Source organism: Pimephales promelas, chromosome 19 (genome assembly GCF_988280905.1).
Source record: "Pimephales promelas chromosome 19, fPimPro1.hap1.1, whole genome shotgun sequence".
Lineage (NCBI taxonomy): Eukaryota > Metazoa > Chordata > Actinopteri > Cypriniformes > Leuciscidae > Pimephales > Pimephales promelas.
The window spans coordinates 2919630-2941361 of record NC_142787.1 but is presented as its reverse complement, the minus strand read 5'-3'; the positions used below and the strand labels follow the sequence as shown (position 1 = coordinate 2941361).

At 40.1% G+C, this 21732-nt stretch overlaps 1 protein-coding gene across 1 annotated transcript in view; it reads left to right on the top strand.

Moving 5' to 3' along the window:
* Nucleotides 1-21732, top strand: part of stk32a (serine/threonine kinase 32A) — an 82104-nt gene that overhangs the window by 14577 nt on the left and 45795 nt on the right. The window lies entirely within an intron of this gene.

The following is a 21732-nucleotide window of genomic DNA, read 5'->3' as shown; positions in this document are numbered from 1 at the left end:
CACAACACAATGATTTTTTTAATATGTTATTTTAAATATTGTTGATGTGTAGAACACTTTTACATTTATTCATTTAGCTGACGCTTTTATCCAAAGCGACTTACAATTGCTATATACGTCAGAGGTCGCACGCCTCTGGAGCAACTAGGGGTTAAGTGTCTTGCTCAGGGACACATTGGTGTCTCACAGTCGAACCCGAGTCTCTCACACCAAAGGCATGTGTCTTATCCACTGCGCCATCACTAATAGCTAGCTTTACTGGCTGCATACATTATTGTGGGTTTTATTTAGTTTTTGGTTGACATCTCTACTAACTAGCTGATGAGTTGAATCTGGTGTGTTTGATTAGGGAGACATGCAAAATGTGTAGTTTGAGGTACTCCAGGACCAGAGTTGGGAACCACTGTTTTATATGTGTAGTAGAATGAAATTCGGATGCACTACATATGCCATGTTGTCATTGTCATGTGACCTAGAGCATCAGTTGTGTCGCTTCGCCATTCACAAATCCTCTCCCGTGGGCTCATTTAATAGTAAAGTGTCCATCAAATCCATACTTACGAATCTCTGTAGAAGTAGTAGGTCATCTAGGTACTTTACGCCTACTGCATTTCGAGTACTATGTATTTGAACTTACTACTCTGTTGGTGTACTATTTTTCACATACTATATAGTAGAGTAGTATTCGATTTCGAACAGAGAAAAGAAATACAATAACTAAATGGAAGTAGAAAGCAAATAAACAGTCCACAGAACAGAATGGAAAAACTCCAAGGAGATGCTGGGGGGAGCGAGGAGCCAGGGAATCGACAATGGAGGGAGAAGCCAGGGAGGAAGGAGCCAGGTAGTGACCCAGAGCAGAGTCACCCGACCGAAGGCCCAAGGTGAAACCAATGGAGGGAGAAGCCAGGGTGGAGACAGGAACCTGTCCAACTAAGGTAAGGCTGGGAGAGGTGGGGACGCAGACCGAGGCTAGAAAACGAAGACTCATGGTGACACTGTAGGCCTGAAGAGCCAAAACGAAGCCAGCGCCTGTGGGAGTCAGAATAATAGTGGATCCGGAGGGAAGGAGGAGCCCTGCCAAGCCAGAGGGGTGGAGGGTCGAAATGGTGCTGAAAGTGACTTTTTTTCCTATGCAGCAAAAAGGACACTGTGGAGACCACAAGGGAGGTACCACATGGGTAAAGAAGTCTCTGTGGTGTGAGTTTACCAACCGGGAAACTGAACAGTGAAAATACATCATATGGGATTGCCATCAGGTAATCCAGAAATATGGAGCACCCAACCCAAGTCCAAGGGCTCACGTAAAAAGGGACATACCACAAGCAATTGGCCTGGCAGCAAATTCCACCACCAAATTTGGCCAGGGTTTGCCGGACATCGGGAACCCACATGGACAAAAATGCACACGTTATCACCTCAAGGAGGGGACAAGCGGTGTGTGCAAGCAATACACTGGACCAGTTGTCCAAAGTTTACCTATACGTGTCTCATAATATTTGGGAAGAAACAGGCTAAACCGAGAGATTGTAAAATCTGGCAAAGGTAACATTGACTTGTACCCCAGAGGATGCGACACTCCTATTGGAGTGTGCTCGCTCTTCGGCGGGGGACGGCCAATTCTGTGTTTGGTATGCCGGAGAAATGGGATCCACAATCCTCTGTTTGGAGATAGCCTTCCCCTTCTGCTGTCCCCCAAAACAGACAAAGAGCTGCTCAGAGAATCTGAAACTCTCTGTGTGGTCCAAGTAATTGCAAAGAGCATGCACTGGACACAGCAAAGATAAGTCCACTTGATCCCAAAAAGGGGTACTGGGAACTTTGGGCACATAGCCCAGTCGGGGTCTCAGGATCACGTGAGTATGCCAGACTGAACCGAAGGCACGTTTTGCTAACAGAGAATGTTTGCAGATCCCCAACCCTTTTGATAGATGTAGGTGTGAGGGCACTAAGCTCAATTGACACCAGTGGCTCAAAACAGGGCTCTCTATAGGCCCGGCAACACTACAGAGAGGTCCTAAGAAGGAATAAGGTACAGACCTGGATGATTTAACCTCCGGGCACCTCTAAGGAACCTGATGATTAGGTTGTGCTTTCCATCCATTGTGTCACCTTAGTGCAGTGCACCTTAGGATGGTGCTTTCTTGCAGGAAGGAAAGCAGGGCCAGGCGCCAGACTTGGAGGTTGTAGAGGTCTGGGCGTTGGTGCCAAATTGTGCCCTACCCCTGAGAAAGAAGGTCCTTCCTAAGGGGAATTCACAAAGTAGGGGCTGTCATGAGGAGCATGACCACCAGCAAGAATTGCTCTATGTCCGGACCAACACGTGCTTAGTGGAACGCCATCAGTACTGCCAACAACTTGAGGTAGTCTATAGCCGCTTTTCCAGTACCAGCTCAACTCGACTCTGCTCGCTTTTCGCTCCGTTTTTCATTGCAGACAGTACTCCCAAAAATAGTACTCGGCCGTCATAGCGACGCCTTTCGTTCCTCGTTGCCCCATCAAGCTCTCGCTGGATCCCTCGCTTCTGCAACCAAAAAAGGAAGGTCTGCACCTCCTCGTTTGACCACGGCGTATTCTTCCGAGTTGCCATAATAATAGTAGTAAGTTTAGTAACTATAGGGACGGTTCTCTCTGACCAATCAGCAGTCGGCATTGTTTTCACGTCACATTTTAGTATCGCCTTAGCTCGCTCAGAACCTCGCCGGAGGTGATACAAAAAAAGTACCCGAAAGCAGGAACAGGTACAACTTTACACAGTGGAAAACCAAACAAAGGCGAGTTGAGTCGAGTCGAGCTGGTACGGTGTAGTTGAAAAGCGCCATTTGTGCCAACACAATCTGGGTCCTGTCCAGGATCCCAAGGCTACATGCCCATTGGATTCAGCACCCCAACCAATGTTGGATGCATCTGTAGAAATGCGTCTAGAGCTGAATGTGCAGTGACAGATAAGCGTGATAGCCATGTGATGAGTACCACTGTGACATGCCCATCTTGGGACTCAAATCTTAAGCCAGTGCTGAAGCGGTCTCATATGCTTCGACCAGAGCAGTAAACCTGCGGCTGAGGAAATCAGCCATTTTTCATCCCTTACCTCACTGTGTTGGGGATTCACCTGGGGCATCCCATGAACCATCCTCAACTGGGATGGGGGATTCCCTGGCTCCTCCGGCTACTGTCCCCGCTACCTCAACTTCTCCGCCTCCATTCCTCCCTCCCTCAGCTCCTCTGTCAACCCACACCTCACCAGGTCTTACATGAATGAAAGACTTATAAGGTTTGGAATGACATGAGTAATAAATGATACAATTTTCATTTTTGGATGAACTATCCCTTTAAAAGGATATCCTACAGAAGTTTTTTTTAAATTTATTTTTATTTATTTTTTATTACAAGGACAGTGCAAATTAATAAACATTTGTGTAAATATGCCAGAATTAGCCAAAAGGCTATTTTTCATCTGTATGCTATATTATTTCAGTGTACAATATCAGCTTTTTATAGTTATTATAAAGAAATAATAAAATTAATATAATACAATATCATATTTATCATTTTTTTTTTAAAATAAATCAAATATAAAATAATAAATAAATCAAATCATATCATATATTCACAATCACAAATATTATGACACGCGTCTTGTTTTCTTTATCAAACTCAGTGGAGCATGCTGGAGCACAACGCATCATCCTCATCAGTATGTCATGCATGAATGACTCAATTGCAAATGACTAAATCAATACCAGTGCTTTTTTTAATTAAAAATTAAACAATACGTAAAAATGTCCTACAGCGAAGAAGAGAAAACAGCTCTCTCTAAATAATAGTCCTGCCGCATGGGGCGTTAAATTTGATAAGAATGCCTGGGGAATGGTAATGTGCTTGGCAGCCGTTTTAAAGAAGGTGAGCATTGTGCATGTTCCCCTGCAGTGCTGCAGATGAATGTGAGTTCTACTGGACCGAAAGAGGCACTCAAGGTCAGATGCGAGAGACTTCAAGCCACTGTACTCCCCCCCCCCGCCCCTCTCTCTGTTTGTGTAACAATTGATAGATAAGTATTATAACTGTGGTTATGATTATTCATGAGACCATTTAATGTATTTTGTGATGGCGCAGCGGACAAGACACATGCCTTTGGTGTGAGAGTCCGGGGTTCGAATCCACTGTGAGACACCAATGTGTCCCTGAGCAAGACACTTAACCCCTAGTTGCTCCAGAGGCGTGCGACCTCTGACACATATAGCAATTGTAAGTCGCTTTGGATAAAAGCGTCAGCTAAAATGAATAAATGTAAATTGCAATGCACAATTAATGGATTTTAAATACTTTTATAATGCATAATATACGTATGAAGGCTTTAAAGGGATACTCCACCCAAAAATGAAAATTGACTCACCCTCAAGTTTTTGCAAACCTGTTTGAGTTTCTTTCTTCTGCTGAACACAAAGGACGATAGGATTGGAACCAAACAGTTGTTTGGCACCATTGACTTCCATAGTAGAAAAAAAAAATACTATGGAAGTCAATGGTGCCGAAGTTCCAATCGTTCTTCAAAATATCTTCCTTTGTGTTGCTCAGCAGAAGAAAGAAACTCGTGCAGGTTTGCAACAACTTGAGGGTGAAGTGTTAAGTGTTACAAAATTCATCTCAGTTAAGTCCAAAATTTTGGACAAATATAAAATAATTAAACATCAGTCTGTTCTCAAATTATATACAGCAGTATTCTACACTCGTAAAACAAAACGAGTCAAAATATAAGATTAAAATAATGTGTAAAGCACTCATTTCTCATAAGTGACATTGAACACTGACACCAGCAGATCACGTTTCAGAGAGAGGGCGCCCATTGTGTTCTCACCGAGGTCATAAAGCGTGCGTGTGTGAGCAGGGTAATGGCAAAGTGCAGATCACGTGAGAGAAGGCTGTAATAATCACCCCATCAATGTGACCTTTGGTGCTACGTTTGAATCTTTGAGAAAAATAACTCATTTCCTGGGCTAAAAACCCCATAGTTAAGAGTTATGCTAGTTGTGATGTTGTAGGAGCAATATGAAAGTGCCCCATTGTGCTTTTTCGAATATTACCTTTCATGCAGTGTGTGTAGCTGTCTCTGAATGTGAACGGTCTGCGAAGTTGTAAAGTCGAAAGTGTACGATAAACACGAAGTTCTGTCATGAAACTCTAGATGGCACATGCTAGGGGTGTAATGGTACGCAAAAATCACGGTTCGGTACATACCTCAGTTTTAAAGGATTAGTTCACTTTTCAAAAAATAATAATTGACTCACCCCCATGTCATCCAAAATGTCCACGTCTTTCTTTCTTCAGTCGAAAAGAAATTAAGGTTTTTAATGAAAACGTTCCAGGATATTTCTCCATATAATGGACTTCAATGGGAACCAAATGGTTCAAGGTTCAAAAGAAACTTTCAGTACAACCTGCAAACTTGTTCGAAGGGCTTTAAACAATTCCAGACGATGAATAAGGGTTTTATCAAGCGAAATGATCGCTCATTTTTTTAAAAAATAACAAAGTTTAAGTTTTATAAGCTCAAATGTTTGCTCTGTTCTGTGGTGCACGTTCGTGACTCTCCTGTTCGAACTTGTTCAACAAAATGAACAAATCTTTTTCCGAATCAATTCGTTCGTTTCTTTCGCCGAATGAACCAAATGACTCGGAAAAAGATTTGTTCATTTTGACGAACGAGTTCGAACAGGAGTGCGTTATAGAACAGAGCAAGGCGAGCGTTTGAGCTTGTAAAACTTATACTTTGTTATTTATTTATAAAATGAGCGATCGTTTCGCTTGATAAGACCCTTATTCATCGTCTGGAATCGTTTAAAGCCCTTTGAACAAGTTTGCATTTTGTATTTAAGTTTCTCTTGGAACTTGAACCATCTGGTTCCCATTGAAGTCCATTATATGGAGACATGCTTGTTTTTCATTAAACTGAAATAACCGCAAGAAAAGTAAGGTTTAAAAGTAAATTAGTTATCACAGATGTTAGGGGAGAGCCGGAACGGTTGAAACACTTTTCAGATAAACGTCGTTTTCTAAGATACAGCCAACAGTTCACATTCGTTGCTTGATAGACGCTAACGCACAACTACAACTTCCGCATTTGTCCAGGACTACACGCAGTACGAGCGGAAACCGAGGTAACGCGGATATGACACGATTGACTGGCGACTCCCAACTCACCCCTGCTCACACGCCCCGTTTCCTTGGTTAAAATCTCAATTTTCTCGCGATTTAAACATTGTTTGAAACATTTGGAAAATTGTAAGTTATCATCTTAACTAAATATATAACATTGGCATTGGGATTTTGGGATATTTTAATGCAAAAATCTTAGTATTTGTTTTGCTGTCTTTACAAAATTTTGTAAAAAGTCTAATAAGAATCAGCAGAATATAATGAGCATTACAAATAAAACCCTAGTCAAAATGCAATAAAATAATTAATTATATTAAAAAAGAATCTATTTTATGGTCCCACTTTAAATTAAGTGTTTTTAACTACTATGTACTAACATTTAAATGAATGATTTGATACAAACCACTAATTTTGTACATGCATGTTTTTACCTTGTACTAAGGGTTTTTTGTTTTTTAACTGCATAAAATTACAGCTGTAATAGATTTCGGTAATTACAACTATAATTACACTGTTGACCTTCTCTTACACCTTAACGAAGCCCTAACCTTACCATACCCCTAAAAAAATGTTTTGCAATGCAACATGAACACAATAAGTACAGAGTATTTAACTATTAATAATATTATTATTATGTAAGTACATAGTAGTTAAATATACCTAATGTAAAGTCGGACCCATTTTCTTTATGCAAAATACATATAAATATATATATATATATGAAGAGTTCAGATGCAAAAGCCTCTAAATGCCATTTGAAATTTTCTTCTTCAATGATGATTTTTATCAAACTTGTATATTTACGTTCAGTAATTTCACTTAACTGGCAATGATAATTACCTATTAATTGTTATTTAAGTGAAATTACTAAACTTAAATATACAAGTTTGATAAAAATCATAATTAAAGAAGAAAATTTCAAATGGCATTTAGAGGCTTTTGCATCTGAACTCTTCATATATATATATATATATATATATATTTTATGTCTGGGTCAAATTACAGCCCAGACTGGTTTTCATAACATTATGTCACCCAACTGTATGGGTTATTATAATGTTGTGGTCAGATGAAACTAAGATCGAAACCGCAAAACATCCAGGTTGGATGGAGAGTGCATACAGGGCTTGAAACTAAGATATCTTGATAAATATATTGCTTACACCAGACACTTTTACAGTAAAATATTTGGCAGTTGACAATTACTTACAGCATCTGTGCAGTGTTTATATATACTGTAGCAGTGGTCCTTGCATTGCAAGCCTAATTACTTTTAAATGAGATGTAGACAGGCTTCACTCTCTGATGGCCAACTGAGTCTACAACCTTTTTTATATTTAAAGAGGAGAGCTCTCACCCTACTGTACCTCCCGTCTCACGCCGAGTGTGTTTTCCCCAGACTGCTGAAACTCTCGTGATGAACGCGGGGTCTGTGGCGAAAGTTGAATTCTCCACTCCTCATGTCTGACCTTCTAATACCAAAAGATAATAGCATTTAGACTATAGTTTTCACATTCAACAGCCATTGCACTTTATTTAATGGACAATTATGAAAAATGTTGTACTATGCTATTAGCACTTTTAAACTGGTTTTGACGAACTGTTGTAGAGATAATTACATAATTTTGGCTTGCGTTTAGCAATTTTCGTTTTCATTACGAGGCCCCCAAATGCACTCAATCTTGAATTGAATCAATCTTCTGCCACCATTGTGCTTGTACAGGAAGTATACCTTGACCGAAGAAGCCTCACACCTAATGCTTTCTCAGCACCGTGGTGTAATTTGGTCCCTCTTTGACAAGGGCCGCTGAGCAGGCATTGCGAACTGACAAATAAAGCCTGTCAATCAAAGTGCAGTTTAAAATCAATGTGACACATATCATGGTGACATCTTAAGCACATTTTCATGCCATCCCTTTTTCCTTGTCATTAGTAATTTATCAGATGTGTTCTTTTGCAGTAGTGCAGGATCTCAGTGAAGCCCTGAAAATACAAATCAAGCAGCCTCAAAGGGTCATTAGACAGCTATAAAGAATGAAAAATGAATGCCCCACAAAATCTGACAATGCCAAAGTGAAATACTTTTGTGCATATTTTGCCAGGCGAACATGAACATGATTAGGAAGTGCACAAAAGCTGTGTATGCCTTTTTTTGGTTTCAAATGCAGGATTATTAAAACCAATGAAAATAATGCATATTAATTACATGAAAAATACAATAAACATTAATTAAAAAAGCTAACATTTCTCGTATAAATAATTCAAACAAAACAATCTAAAAACTAACAACCAGATTCACTAACCAGGGCAAATCTATAAATGTTCTTCGGTGATCTACTGACTCAGCTCATTTACATTAGGCCTGTTCGACTTCATACAGCACCGATAGACCCCACTACATTGGTATTTAAATAGTATAGGCTTTATCCTTGTACAAACAGACGCTGTATTTAGCAGTACATAAAGTATTAAAGGTGCATTGCGCAAGTCTCTGAGTTTTTGCAGAACTACGCCCCCTCTGGCGACAGGCGAAACTGCAACCAGAGGTGTGCACGCTCATGGACCACACACACGCTCGCATGAGCTGTTCATAACCAAACGAGCATCAGCCGCACAAATCTTGTGTTACAGTCATAATGTCTTCAGAGGTAATAAAGTTATAAATCTGCAAGTCATTTTAAATGTATGAAAGGAAAGGCATTTCAGGGGAAAACGGGGGTAGTAGAAAACTTCGTTTTTTGTTTCCATCTATCTCCATGTTGAACTGTTTACTGGATCCACTTATGATTGTTTTATTATGGAAACACGTTCATGAACAATATAAGTTATTACTTTGACCCGTTTGAGCCCTAGAGCCGACCGGAGATCTCTCCGTTTGTTGAAAGCTTCCCGATGTTGACTCTCGTTTTATTCCGACGCCTGGCACTAGACACAAGTTTTATTTTCTTTGTCTTACGTGGAGTTTGCGTTGGGGTTTGGAATGAACTACAAGCCGGTCTCTTTGAATCCATCTTCTACTTTTGTGGAAAGTTGACTAAAGTTGTGTCGCTCGAGTTGTCTTCGCTGATACGGAGAATGGCGGCGAATACATGAACGACGTCGCATGCATGACGCATACATGCATGACGTCTTGCCCAGTCTCAAATCCGTCCCGAATCCCTCTTATTTATTTTGCTGTACAGGATTATAGAGGCAATCGCAGTGATCAGAGAAGGGCTCGTTCAGGCAATTGTTTAAGCATGTAAAACAGGTATTTTTAACATGAAATGTTGCGCAATGCACCTTTAAATAGAAACTTAATTGAAAGTCGGTGTATTTGACAAATATTGCATTTATTTCACTTCAGCTGTGGTAAAGTTTGCAAACACAGTGCGAGCGTCACTAGAGGAAGCAGAAAGTGTCCGACTTGACGTCTCCGTTTTCAACTCTCGCCAATCAGTCCAGCCGCAGCCGATGTCCAACTAGGGCTGGGGGATAAAACGATAACGATAATTATCGCGATATAATTTTTCTCGATAAAATAATATCAAGATGTCGATAAATGTCCAATAACGTTTATGCGGCAAAAGCGGAACGAAACTCATTTGAACCGCGTGAGCCACACGGAGCATTTATCCGCTCGGCTCAAAGTCCAAACGGCAGCGCACTGAGTGCAGCTCAAGCTCACGCAGACTCGCAATCTGATCGTCTCGCTCACGAGATCCAGTGAGAAACGCTTGAGTTCAGCGAAGAACACAAATGTCAAGTTTAAACCAGTTTAAAGGCAGATAAAACACCGCTGACAAAAAGGAGAAACACCGCGTGCAACGATACAGTCAGAATCTGAATTGATACTGAATCCATTTAGCCTACCATGGATTTACTGTAAGGTTAGCCTAGTAATATTAAGTGCACCATGAAATGTGGGATAAACATGTTGAATTTAGAGCCTGACGATAAAGGATTTTGAAGGCCGATACGATACAAATATTTTTGGGTTTTAAAATCCGATATTCCGATACATCTGCCGATATTTTTCTTTTATTAAATATTGTTGGATTTCACATACGTGTAAAAGAAAAGCTAACTTTTCTGCACAAGATACGTTTGATACTTTTTCTCTTTGTCTAAATGTTCACTCCTCGCAAGTCTAACTTACATTTTACAATGCAGGGACTGTAACTAGAGATATGCTAGTTATAAATACAGTAATCATTACTTTATTTAGGCAGAAAAAGTTCATTGTGGTTCCAAGCTCATTAGCGGTCTTCCACTGATGATAGTGGCATTAGCTAGCTTTGTGGTTACAATATAACAGGCCAAGGAGAGATGATTGAAGCGTGTTTCGTCTGTTTTTATTTTATTTTTTAAATATTCATTTATCGGCCATTATAACTGCCGATACTGATATTTTGGAAAATGCCTAATATCGGCTAATATCGGCCGGCCGATATACCGGTCTGGCTCTAATTGAATTGTATTATATTATTAATGTAGACAATGTATTAAATGACTAATGGAATATATGTACAGTATTTAATAATGTATTTAACTGTTAGGCTACTGTTTTTCATACAAATACCACAGAAACCATAAAATTATGCCATGATAGTGAGGTGCTAAGTTATAGGCTATACCTGGTTTTATCTGTGGTTATCGGTTATTGGTTAATTTCAATACAACTCAAACAGTCAGAATATTACTTTTTACCAAATAAAAATGTGGTCATTACATTTAAAAAAAAAACTGATGTTACTGTTTTTGTTAATGAACATAAATTTAAAGAGTAGTTTAAAAACACAATTAACACTCTGCTTTACAACTTTTACTTAGGAGCAAAAATCTGCCTTTAAACTTGAAAGAAATAAAGATTTGACATATATCGCGATAATTATCGATAAAAAAAATATATCGTGATAATTTTTTTGGCCATATCGCCCAGCCATGTCCAACACAGCTGTTATGAGCAAAGCAATCTATCAATCTACAAAATAGCGTAGGGTCGCAAACAAGCAAAGCCGATGAAAAACAGGTGCGGGCGATCTACTAACAACACAGGACGTTAAGAACGTAGCTTGGCGAATGATATGTTCGGATAACATCTTCCTCTTGCATTCCACATAAATTAGCATAAGTGGAGACGTTTCTCTTCTTTCTGGTATATCCTCCTTGAAGAAACTTTCACAGCCATGTCAAGCACAAAATGGGTTAAGACATGCTTTTTTGGGTGTTAAATAATTTCACACAGAGCAGTACACTGACTAAAGCAAACTTAGGACTGTAACTCACCCTGCACTCTCTGTGCTACGGTTTCTCAAATTGTCTGGCTTGTCGGCTTTCTAAAAATACAATAGGACAAACAGTAATCTTTTTTTTTGACGGGTGAATGATGAAACGGGAAAAACAATCCTATAGGACAGAGCCATAACTATAGACCAGAATATCATAGAGACTTGCCACACAGGACACCAAAGCACCCACTTAACAACAACCACATCATAGCAATGTCCTAAAAACCAGCCAAACTCTAACAGTAAGTGCCTCACGCTTTGATCTTGACCAGCAATGCTCTAATTTCTTCTGTCTAAAATAACATTAGTGCATTTTTAATATTTTAAAAGATTTCAATGTAGAGTCTCCTTGGAAATGATGAGATGAGCATGTTCAGTATAGCATGTTCACTTAGATGACTCACACAAGTCTTTTCAAACATTAAGCAATGATATGAGAACATCTGCAGATGGCCAGATTGTTGTTATCTCGCTTAAAAACCCTCAGGCTGTGTTGTATTTGTGTCCACACTATAGGCAGATAGTTGCTGAGTTCAATCTCTTAGACTTCAAATTGAGGATGTCTGCAATCCCGCATGAATATTAAAAGGAAAGTTCACCCAAGAATTATCTGTCATCATTTACTCAACCTCAAGTTGTTCTAAACCGGTATGAATTTCTTTCTTCTGCTGTGTGGATGGAAATGCGGTGAGATGGGAAGAACTCTTCGTCTAAGTACGGATTTACCCACCCCAAGTCTTTTGGCGACCGTGAGCGGATCCGTAAACTTGTCCCGTTGGAACATGCAAGGGGTTCCATTCCCTCACTGTTCCCCCTCTTGGAAACGAGGAGTACATCTAAGCCCCTTTCAAAACGTACAGAAGCAGCTGCAGGATTTAAGTTAAAAAGCCCAAATAAGAAGTTATGAAACTTAATGAAAGTTAATTTTCCCCTTAAGATATAGCTCTGGAACATGTAATTACAGATTAATAAGACCAAAGATTGGCCGTGTGATATTGGCGAAATCTCATGTTTAACCACTATCTACATACAATAAAGCCCCTTTCACTCAGAGATTCCGGAAAATACACGGATAATGTTACCCGGCATTTGTCCCGCGATTGTTTGATTTCGGTTCATTCACACTGCCAGTGATTTGCCGGGATCTGTGAGTGCGTTCACGCACAACCCGTAAAGATCCCGGAAAGACACATGACGTCAGGATGAGATGTGTCGAAAACATGTACACGCGCATACCGTTCCACAAAGCTGGTGAACGATCCCAGCTTCAGCGCGGATAGTGAGGAGCTCCTGGTCTCTGCTTCGTTCCAGTGTGCAGACATTTGTTCGTCCTTTCTTTGTTGATGACGAACACAAACTTTCTTCTAATGCTACGTCCACACCAGACGAGAATAGCGCGTCAAATTCGCGTCTAACGCTTTGTGTTAATTTGCGCGTCAAGAGCGAAACTGACGCGTGTAAAAAAAAAAAGTTTGAAGCGAAATTTACGCGCATCTCATGCGTCAAAATCGAAACCCGATTTTTTTTTATGTTGATCGAGCATTGATCGAGAGATTTACCTCACTGCATTTGCTCTGGAGAGCTAGAACAGCGGCGTGGGGATCATTGTCGGCGTATTTGTGTCCACCGGACCCTTCGGAGGCGAACTGATTGGCGAGTTTCACCATTTGCTCGCTCGATGAGCTGCGCCTGGATGACGGCCGCTGTCAGCGGTACTTCCGCCTGTCCCGCACCCAGTTTGATGACCTGTTGTCCCGCATCGGAGTGAGGATCACCCTCACCCTCATCCATCTAATCTAGCTGTCATTTATTTTTGTTTTGAAGATAAAGAGAGCCAGCCTTCAAAAGTTATTAACCTGTCCTGTGATTTTTTTTTTCTCTCTCTCTCACGTCCAGACACGAACTTATGCACATGTATGTTGGTTGTCTTTACATCATACTATTTCATATCATCTAGACATGGAATGAATAACATTCAATACAAAATGAACATGTCTCGTATATCGAAATAAAGTTTTAAGTGATAAAATATTTGCTTTGTTGTGCGTAAGAATCTCACCATGCATTTAGTCAAATTACAAAATAATTTATTGAAGCATCCAGACACTTTACCATGTGAGCAAGCAGCTAGGCTCCTGATTGGTTAACACGGAGCAAATTGACGGCAAAGTTTAGATTTTTCAACTCGGACGGCAGACGCGAATTCGCGTCAAACGCGTGAATGCACAAATGGCACAAACTAACAACGTTTGCCAGACGCTCAATTCGCGTGAACTTGATGCGCGAACGAGGTGTATTTGCATCTTCCGCTCCGCGCCTCGCAGGAATTTTTTACGCACGTAATGGGTCTTTGCATTGACTTAACATTGAAATCATATTTGCGTCCAGTGTGAACGCACCATTAGACCAACAGTTGCGCAATGGCACGAGCGTCATCACTATGACACACCCCTTATGGCTCTGGGACTGATCCCGGCAATGTTACTAGGTCCCCGACCCCGCATCGATGCCGGAATCAGTCCCGGGTCGTGTTTGCATTCACACAGAAGGCGTTCTGGCATTTTCCCAGGATCAACACGCCGTGTGAAAGGGGCTTTAGCTTCTGTATAATTTTACATTTTGTGTTGCAGTTGCGTTACTCTTCACGAACACAGGGCCGTCACCAGAACAAACCAAATGGGAGGGCATTTCATTTTCATAGGGGGGCACACTTTTTTTAATGATCTGAGACAGACCAAAACAACAACCCACATTAGGCTTCAACTAAAATAGACCACAATAGTCTTGTTTTATTCATTTTATTTAAATAAAATACTTCACTGTATGATCTCAACGTCTCTGTTTATTTTCTCTTAACATTTCCACATATAGCTTGCTAGCCTAGTAGCCTATATTTTTTGTTAATCTGCATAGTTCGTCACATACGTAGACAAGACAGTGCCATCTAGTGGCTTTCTTGAGTAAAAGGCGCAATCAACGTAATGTCATTAGTCCAAAGTCCAAACTAAGTAAAACTACGCCAAAACCAATTTGATTTATGACTCTCTACACTTCATAAAAATGAGTCACGAAAGCACCTGGTTTCCACCAACGATACAGCAATAATAAAAGCAATGCATAACATTTTGCAATACAAATTTAGCAATGTAGCAGACAAATTCTCCATTCCTACCTTTCTTATAATGTCTCTTTCTACCATCTAATTAGCTCCAGAGTCGTCTCCACGCACGTTGTTGTTGGTCAAAGTCGTCTTTGTCAACGACGAAACTTTAAACCACTTAGCATAAGCTTTGCTGTAGGCCTACAAAACCACTAGAATTTGATTCTCGCATCGCATGCACTGCACAGCTGCGCAAAGGAATTGCGTATAAACAATACTGTATGCTTAACTAAATAAATTGCATTGTTTATATTATTTATTTATCCTTAAACACAAACTGCATATTGTAATTTGAAGAAATAAAAATACTAACACAAAAATAACAAATTGAAAGGTCTGCTGCTGGAGACTTGCCATTGGCTGTTGAATGTGAATAATTAATGAGGTAGGTCTTTGCAAGGTTTGGGTGCTGTTTTGGGATGTTTCACAGTCATTTATGAAAATAATTATATTTCAAGTTACGTTCTGTGTAATAATGCGTTGAATAATGAATTTCTAAATCATTTCTGAAGATAATGTATTATACATTCCTACCGTTGTAGAGCTGAGATAAGTTATGCAGAAAGACCGAGCTCTTTTCGAAAATCATTACTAGTATATATATTAACATCTATTGTCAAGCTCATGCAAGGGTGGGCACAGTGAGTCGTTTGGGGGGGCACTGCCCCCCAATGCCCCCCCTTGGCGACGGGCCTGCACGAACAGTCGTGTTAGTTGGCTGGTGCACAGTAGCAGATGGCAAAATAGACAGCCTTGTGCGCAGCCATAGAGAAGCTGAATGGGGGAAGGACCAGTCTCAACATGTGGAGTGGCACTGCAAGAAATCAGTTATCACAGATGTTTCTGGATGGCCATTTAGGCAGTGTGTTCTCTCTACAACACCATTAGCTGCCACGTAGAGAGGAACGGAGGTGACGAATATGCCTTCCTTACAGAAAAACAGCAAAAGCAGCAGATGTAAACTGAACACTGTTATCTGTAACTACACTCAATGGAAGACTGAAGACTAATGACAGAAACAAAACCACAGAATCTGTCGTGACAGTGTGAGTAAAGGAGACCGTAGGCCATTTGCTGTAATAGTCAGTTAAGGTTATAGCAAACCTACAGTATAGTGGGATGCAGCAGTGTCAAATGACCCGACTACATCCACAGCCACTTTCTGCCATGATCCATCTGGCAGCAGCTCTGGCTGGAGAGGAGCAGGTGTGACTTGACAGTTTTGTCATTGAGCAGACACACGTGACAGTATCAGTACCCTGACCCCCAATAGAGTTCACGGAGGCATTGTTTGGTTCTCACCTCTCCCTGATGTCCATCGTTTGCTGTGGAGACCAGCACAGATCAAAGAGAAGCAGGTACAATCAGCTGTGAGCCTCGCAAGACGAAGTTGTCCTTAAAGGAGTAGTTCACTTTAAAAAAAACCCATTTGCTGATAATTTACTCACCCCCATGTCATCCAAGATGTCTACGTCTTTCTTTCTTCAGTCATTGAGAAATTGAGGTTTTTGATGAAAGCATTCCAGGATTTTCTCCATATAATGGACTTCATTGGGAACCAAACGGTTCAAGGTCCAATTGAGAGTTTCAGTGCAGCTTCAAAGAGCTTTAAACGACACCAGACGATGAATAAGGGTCTTATCTTGGACCCTTCGAGTCATGACTTGAAAAAAGATTTGAACAGGAGAGTCACGAACGCTCATCACAGAACAGAGCAAGGCGAGCATTTGATAAGATAAGACCCTTATTCATCGTCTGGTGTCGTTTAAAGCCCTTTGAAGCTGCACTGAAACTCTCATTTGGACATTGAACCGTTTGGTTCCCATTGAAGTCCATTATATGGAGAAAATCCTGGAATGTTTTTATCAAAAACCTTAATTTCTTTTCGACTGAAGAAGGAAAGACATGGACATCTTGGATGACATGGGGGTGAGTAAATTATCAGCAAAAGTTTTTTTTTAAAGTGAAAACAGATGGTCTGAGTCACAGTTTATAGTATGCCAACAACTCAACGTCCAGTCCCTTGGGTGAAGGAGGCCAAATCTGTGTACAAAGTGTGGTAAATCACCTGGATGATGCGATGGCGGCCATATTGCGCCAGAACGCCCCAACACACACCATCTTACTGGTGGAGAAGAGACCGAGTGATCAGTATATTGGGATGATTAGGAGGCCATGACGGACAGAGGCCAATGGGCAAATTTGGCCAGGATGCCGAGGTTACACCCCTACTCTTTGTCAAAGGACAACCATCCACATGCAGCATCAACATTAGCAGAAAACAGAGAGTTAGAAGCAACAATCAACAGGAGCTAAACAGCATTATCTGCAGGAGAAGCTGGTAAGGGCAAACGTGACAGATAATCAGCAAGGGAGTCCCGACGGTCCTCATGCGGCAGCACTTGGTAGTAAGCATTAGTCAGGTCAACGATATGGAAAAGAGTCCAAGATCACTGTTTTATTTGGCTCTCTGGGGTCAACGCATACCCTAATTTTACCGGACTTGTTCTTCATAACAATTGGTGACACCAATGCAGAGTAGAGCCAGACCGATATATCGGCAGACCGATATTATCGGCCGATATTAGGCATTTTCCAAACTATCGGTATCGGCAGTTATAATGGCCGATAAATGAATTTCAAAAATAACATAAAAACGGAGGAAACACGCTTGAACCATGTCATGAGTGTTTGAGTTGTATAGTTTGTCCACCAGAGGGCACTCTACACCGTCCCTGTTGGCAACACTCGTTGAGTTGGTCACGATACATACATTGCTTGAATAACAATTATAAGAACATCCCCATCAGTTCCCTTTACTCAAATAAGCATGACAAAATTTGTGACTATCATGTCCAGTATAAAATAAATAAATAAATAATTAAATAAAATATCGGCAGATATATCGGAATATCGGATTTTAAAACCCAAAAAATATTTGTATCGGTATCGGCCTTCAAAATACTTTATCGGTCGGGCTCTAATGCAGAGGCATCGATGCGTTCTATCACTCCCGCTACTTGCAAGTGATTTAATTCCTCTGACACAGCACTCCAAACTGAGAGTGGCAGACAACACAGTTTTTGGCTCACAGGTGTGACGGCTTCATTCAGCTTTATGCCTGAAGTTTTTAGCACATCCAAACTCAGTTGACTCAGCAATATAGAACTAAAAGACTGGCATAGGAGAAGCAGGCATCCTCACATTCAGTGCAGACATTAGTCCCTCCCCATGAGTGGAGTCCCTTTGTATAAATAACAAAGTATAAACCAAGACAATTTATAACGTAGCAGGAACTGAGTGGAAAGCGTTCCTCTGGAGTCTGGGCTTTAAAAGACAACTCCGGCGCAAAATGAACCTTTGGTCTAATTACACATTGCTACCTAGTCAACCGTTATCTGAGATTTGTTTTCATGATTGCCGAATGTAAATAGTTTTATCTCTAAAAACAGTTTAGCCTATAACGCTAGTATATAGGGCATAGAGTAATGACAAATAAAAATCGCTTGTTATTACCACCAACAAGGCTCAAAATAGCCCCACACTAACACGACAGCATAATAAGGGTCCCTACATTCAAACCGAAGCATTGAGAACTTTGTCAGTGTCCATACAGTTTAATAAGAAGATATTTTATACACACAGTCAACTTCGCGAATACAGGAAGAAGCCATCTTTGAAAAATAATCCCTACCAGTCGATCTACGAGCGCCGATCCAAGTGCACTGAACTGTGCAGAATCTCATATGGTCCGTTGTTTCCAGAAGAAACACAAACACAAACCGTTTATTTGTCTTCAATATGTACACGTAGCCTACTGTTCGCGCTCACTTTATCACCTTATTCACATCTCACCAGCGCACTTGGATCGGCGTTCGTAGATCTACTGGTAGAGACTATTTTTCCAAGATGGCTTCTTCCTGTATTCGCGAAATTTACTGTGTGTATAAAATATCTGCTTATTAAACTGTATGGACACTGACAAAGTTCTCAATGCTTCGGTTTGAATGTAGGGACCCTTGTTATGCTGTCGTGTTGGTATGGGGCTATTTTGAGCCTTGTTAGTGGTAATAACAAGCGATTTTTATTTGTCATTACTCTATGCCCTATATACTAGCATTATACTAGCGTTATAGGCTAAACTGTTTTTAGAGATAAAACTATTTACATTCGGCAATCATGAAAACAAATCTCAGATAACGGTTGACAAGGTAACAATGTGTAATTAGACTAAAGGTTCATTTTGCGCCGGAGTTGTCCTTTAATTATGTCACAAGCCTGGCTGTGGGTTGCGACTGCACAACATTACTGGTTATTGATCATGAGCATGTCAAAGTGAATGGGGCATTGCAAAGCGATCAAATGCGCATAAATTGGACGCTTCAATACAACATTTGCATGCACCTACTGTATTCAGAAAGACAAATGTTCCGGTTTATGATGTTTCTGCTCAAATTGTTGTTGTGCATCATGTTAAAAAATGCAGCCAGTGCAAAACACATTCACTTTAGACAGCGTTTGCCTTCTCAATTGCTTACTCGTGACATAGCAGCACAGATAAATGTATTCCTAATACTGTAGGTTGGACCTTTAATTGTAAGAAGTCTACTTGTAAGAGCTGTGTTTAAGATGTTTGAGTTGAGGTGCGGCGCAAAGGGAGCGTTTGCAAAATAAGATGAGTGTTTTCTGATATATGTCAGTCACTGATTGATTGATTGATTGATGGGTAACAACTTTACACAGCATGATCCTTGTGATATGGCACCCTACTATTACACCACAGCCAGCCTGAACTGCTCACACAAGGCCGGTCATCAGTCTTGTCATTCTCTTTTGACCTCTCTCATTAACAAGGGCTTGTCAGCCACAGAACTGTCGCTCACTGGGTGTTTGTGTTTTGTTTTCTGCATTCACTGTAAGACTGTTTATGGTGCATTAAAATCCCAGATCAGCTGTTTCTGAGATTCTCAAACCACCTTGCCTGCCACCAACAATCACTCCACAGTCAAAGTCACTTCGATCACATTTCTGCCCAAGAAGGATCGGGTTGCTGCCACATGATTGGCTTAGTAGATGTTGGCATTAACGAGCATGTGTATAAGTATACCAGCTGCACTTGCGTTATTCTGAATTCAATAAACTGAAAACCGACACCGAAAATACGGATTTATTCATCAAATTAATTTTATAATCAACCAAAACTGAGTTGTATGAAAACATCTGAATTGCAGTTTTTACATCGATATTTGAATTATATAATTATTAGAGCTGTCGGTTAAACGCGTTATTAACGGCGTTAACGCGAAACCATTTTTGTGCGAGATTAAAGGTCTTTTTGGTCTAGCAAACTTTGTAGTTTTTTTCACATGCTTTCGCAACAGGATGTGGCATGCGCGGCGCTGCGTTATGAACCCCGTTAATTTCAATAGCTAAACCGCACACCGCGGTCAAATTTCAAAATAGTTCAACTTTTGCCGCTGTGACGATTACCAGCGCGCCCAATAAAAACTTTTTGGCATCCAAAAATTTTAAAAAACTGCCGTAGCACCGCGCATTCTGCGTCTTGTCTTAAAGCACCAGATCTAGCTAGACCGGAAACACACTTGTTGCGAGCCGGCCAAATAGTTGGTTAACGTTACGTTTTGAGTGGATGACGAGCGCGAGACGCCGAAATGGATGCCAATAAGATTCTGAATAGAAAGTGTACTTTTAAAAAGTTTTATTTTTTTTGACATTGTGAACTGAGCTATCATTGATGGCCAAGCACATACACACACACAGCTGATGCGAATTCTCCACCCCCTCGTCAATATCAGGACCTCGTCAGTAGCTATTTCTTTCACCCTTTTTTGATACATTGTGTGAGAGATTATTTGCTCTAATTGAGAATGTTTTAGTGTGAAATTGAACTCTGTATATGTCAATGTTGTTTTCAATAAAAAACATTTGGACAAAGCATTAGGGCTGGGTAATAAATATCAATTTCTCGATACTAATCGATTCTCATTTTTACGAACCAATATCGATTCTTAAATCTCAAGAATCGATTAATCATCCTGTTTCATTTGAATGAATGGAACATTGTATCGCGGCTGCGCGCATCCAAAACATCGCAATAATCTTTGTCCTTTGTTACTATTGATATGAAACAAAGTCTCAATTTTCAAATTACGTCCATTTTCTTTAGAAATTCAAAAACATAAATAAACTTAAGGTTTTGGCGCTGTGGCGTGAGATCGCTCTGGTGCAGCTCAAGAGAAGCAGCAGCGCTGATCTCTCTTCCGGCTTAATAATACCAGTTACAGCGCGAAATAAACATGAATGAGCATCTGAAAGTGTGTTAAAGATAGAGTACAACTTATCAAAATCCGTATCATGACACATTGATTCGCTCAATCAGCGTTTCATCCGTGGAAAGACGTCAGTTAAACAGCTTGTAATCAATGTCATCGTCATATTTACCTCAGAAAACCCACATAAACTCGTTAGTCAGCTAGAAAAAATAACTCCAGAGAGGAGCACTTTGCTAAATATATACACCATATTACATATGCATTATAATCTTAATATTCTTCAATATTTAATGCATATTTGAATAAATCTGGCAAGTTTTTATGACAGCCACCATTTAAATGTTTATATTTCATATACTCTTCTTATTATAAAAATAAATAAAAGTGTAATTTAAGTGTTTGTATAGCTATAAAACAGTTCATTATTACCTTCATATTAGGCTAATGAAGCCTATAGGCTACAACTAGACTCCCATAGTTTACAGCATTAGTTAAGAGATTTGATTTCCTTGAGAAAATTTGCCATTTATTGTAACTGATATCCCAGATAATCAATGTTGAATCGAATCGGAATCGAATCGAATTGGAAGCTTGTGAATCGAAATCGAATCGAATTGTAAAATTTGTGTCAATACCCAGCCCTACAAAGCATACCGATCCACTATTTCATGTTGATAAGAGCATTAATATTAGAAAAAATGATGCGACAAAAACAAATCAAGAGCCATTTAGAATAGAGAAAAATGTGCGATTAATTGCGATTAATCGCGAGTTAACTATTCCATTAATGCGATTAATCGTGATTAAATATTTGAATCGTTTGACAGCACTAATAATTATGTTTATACTCCAA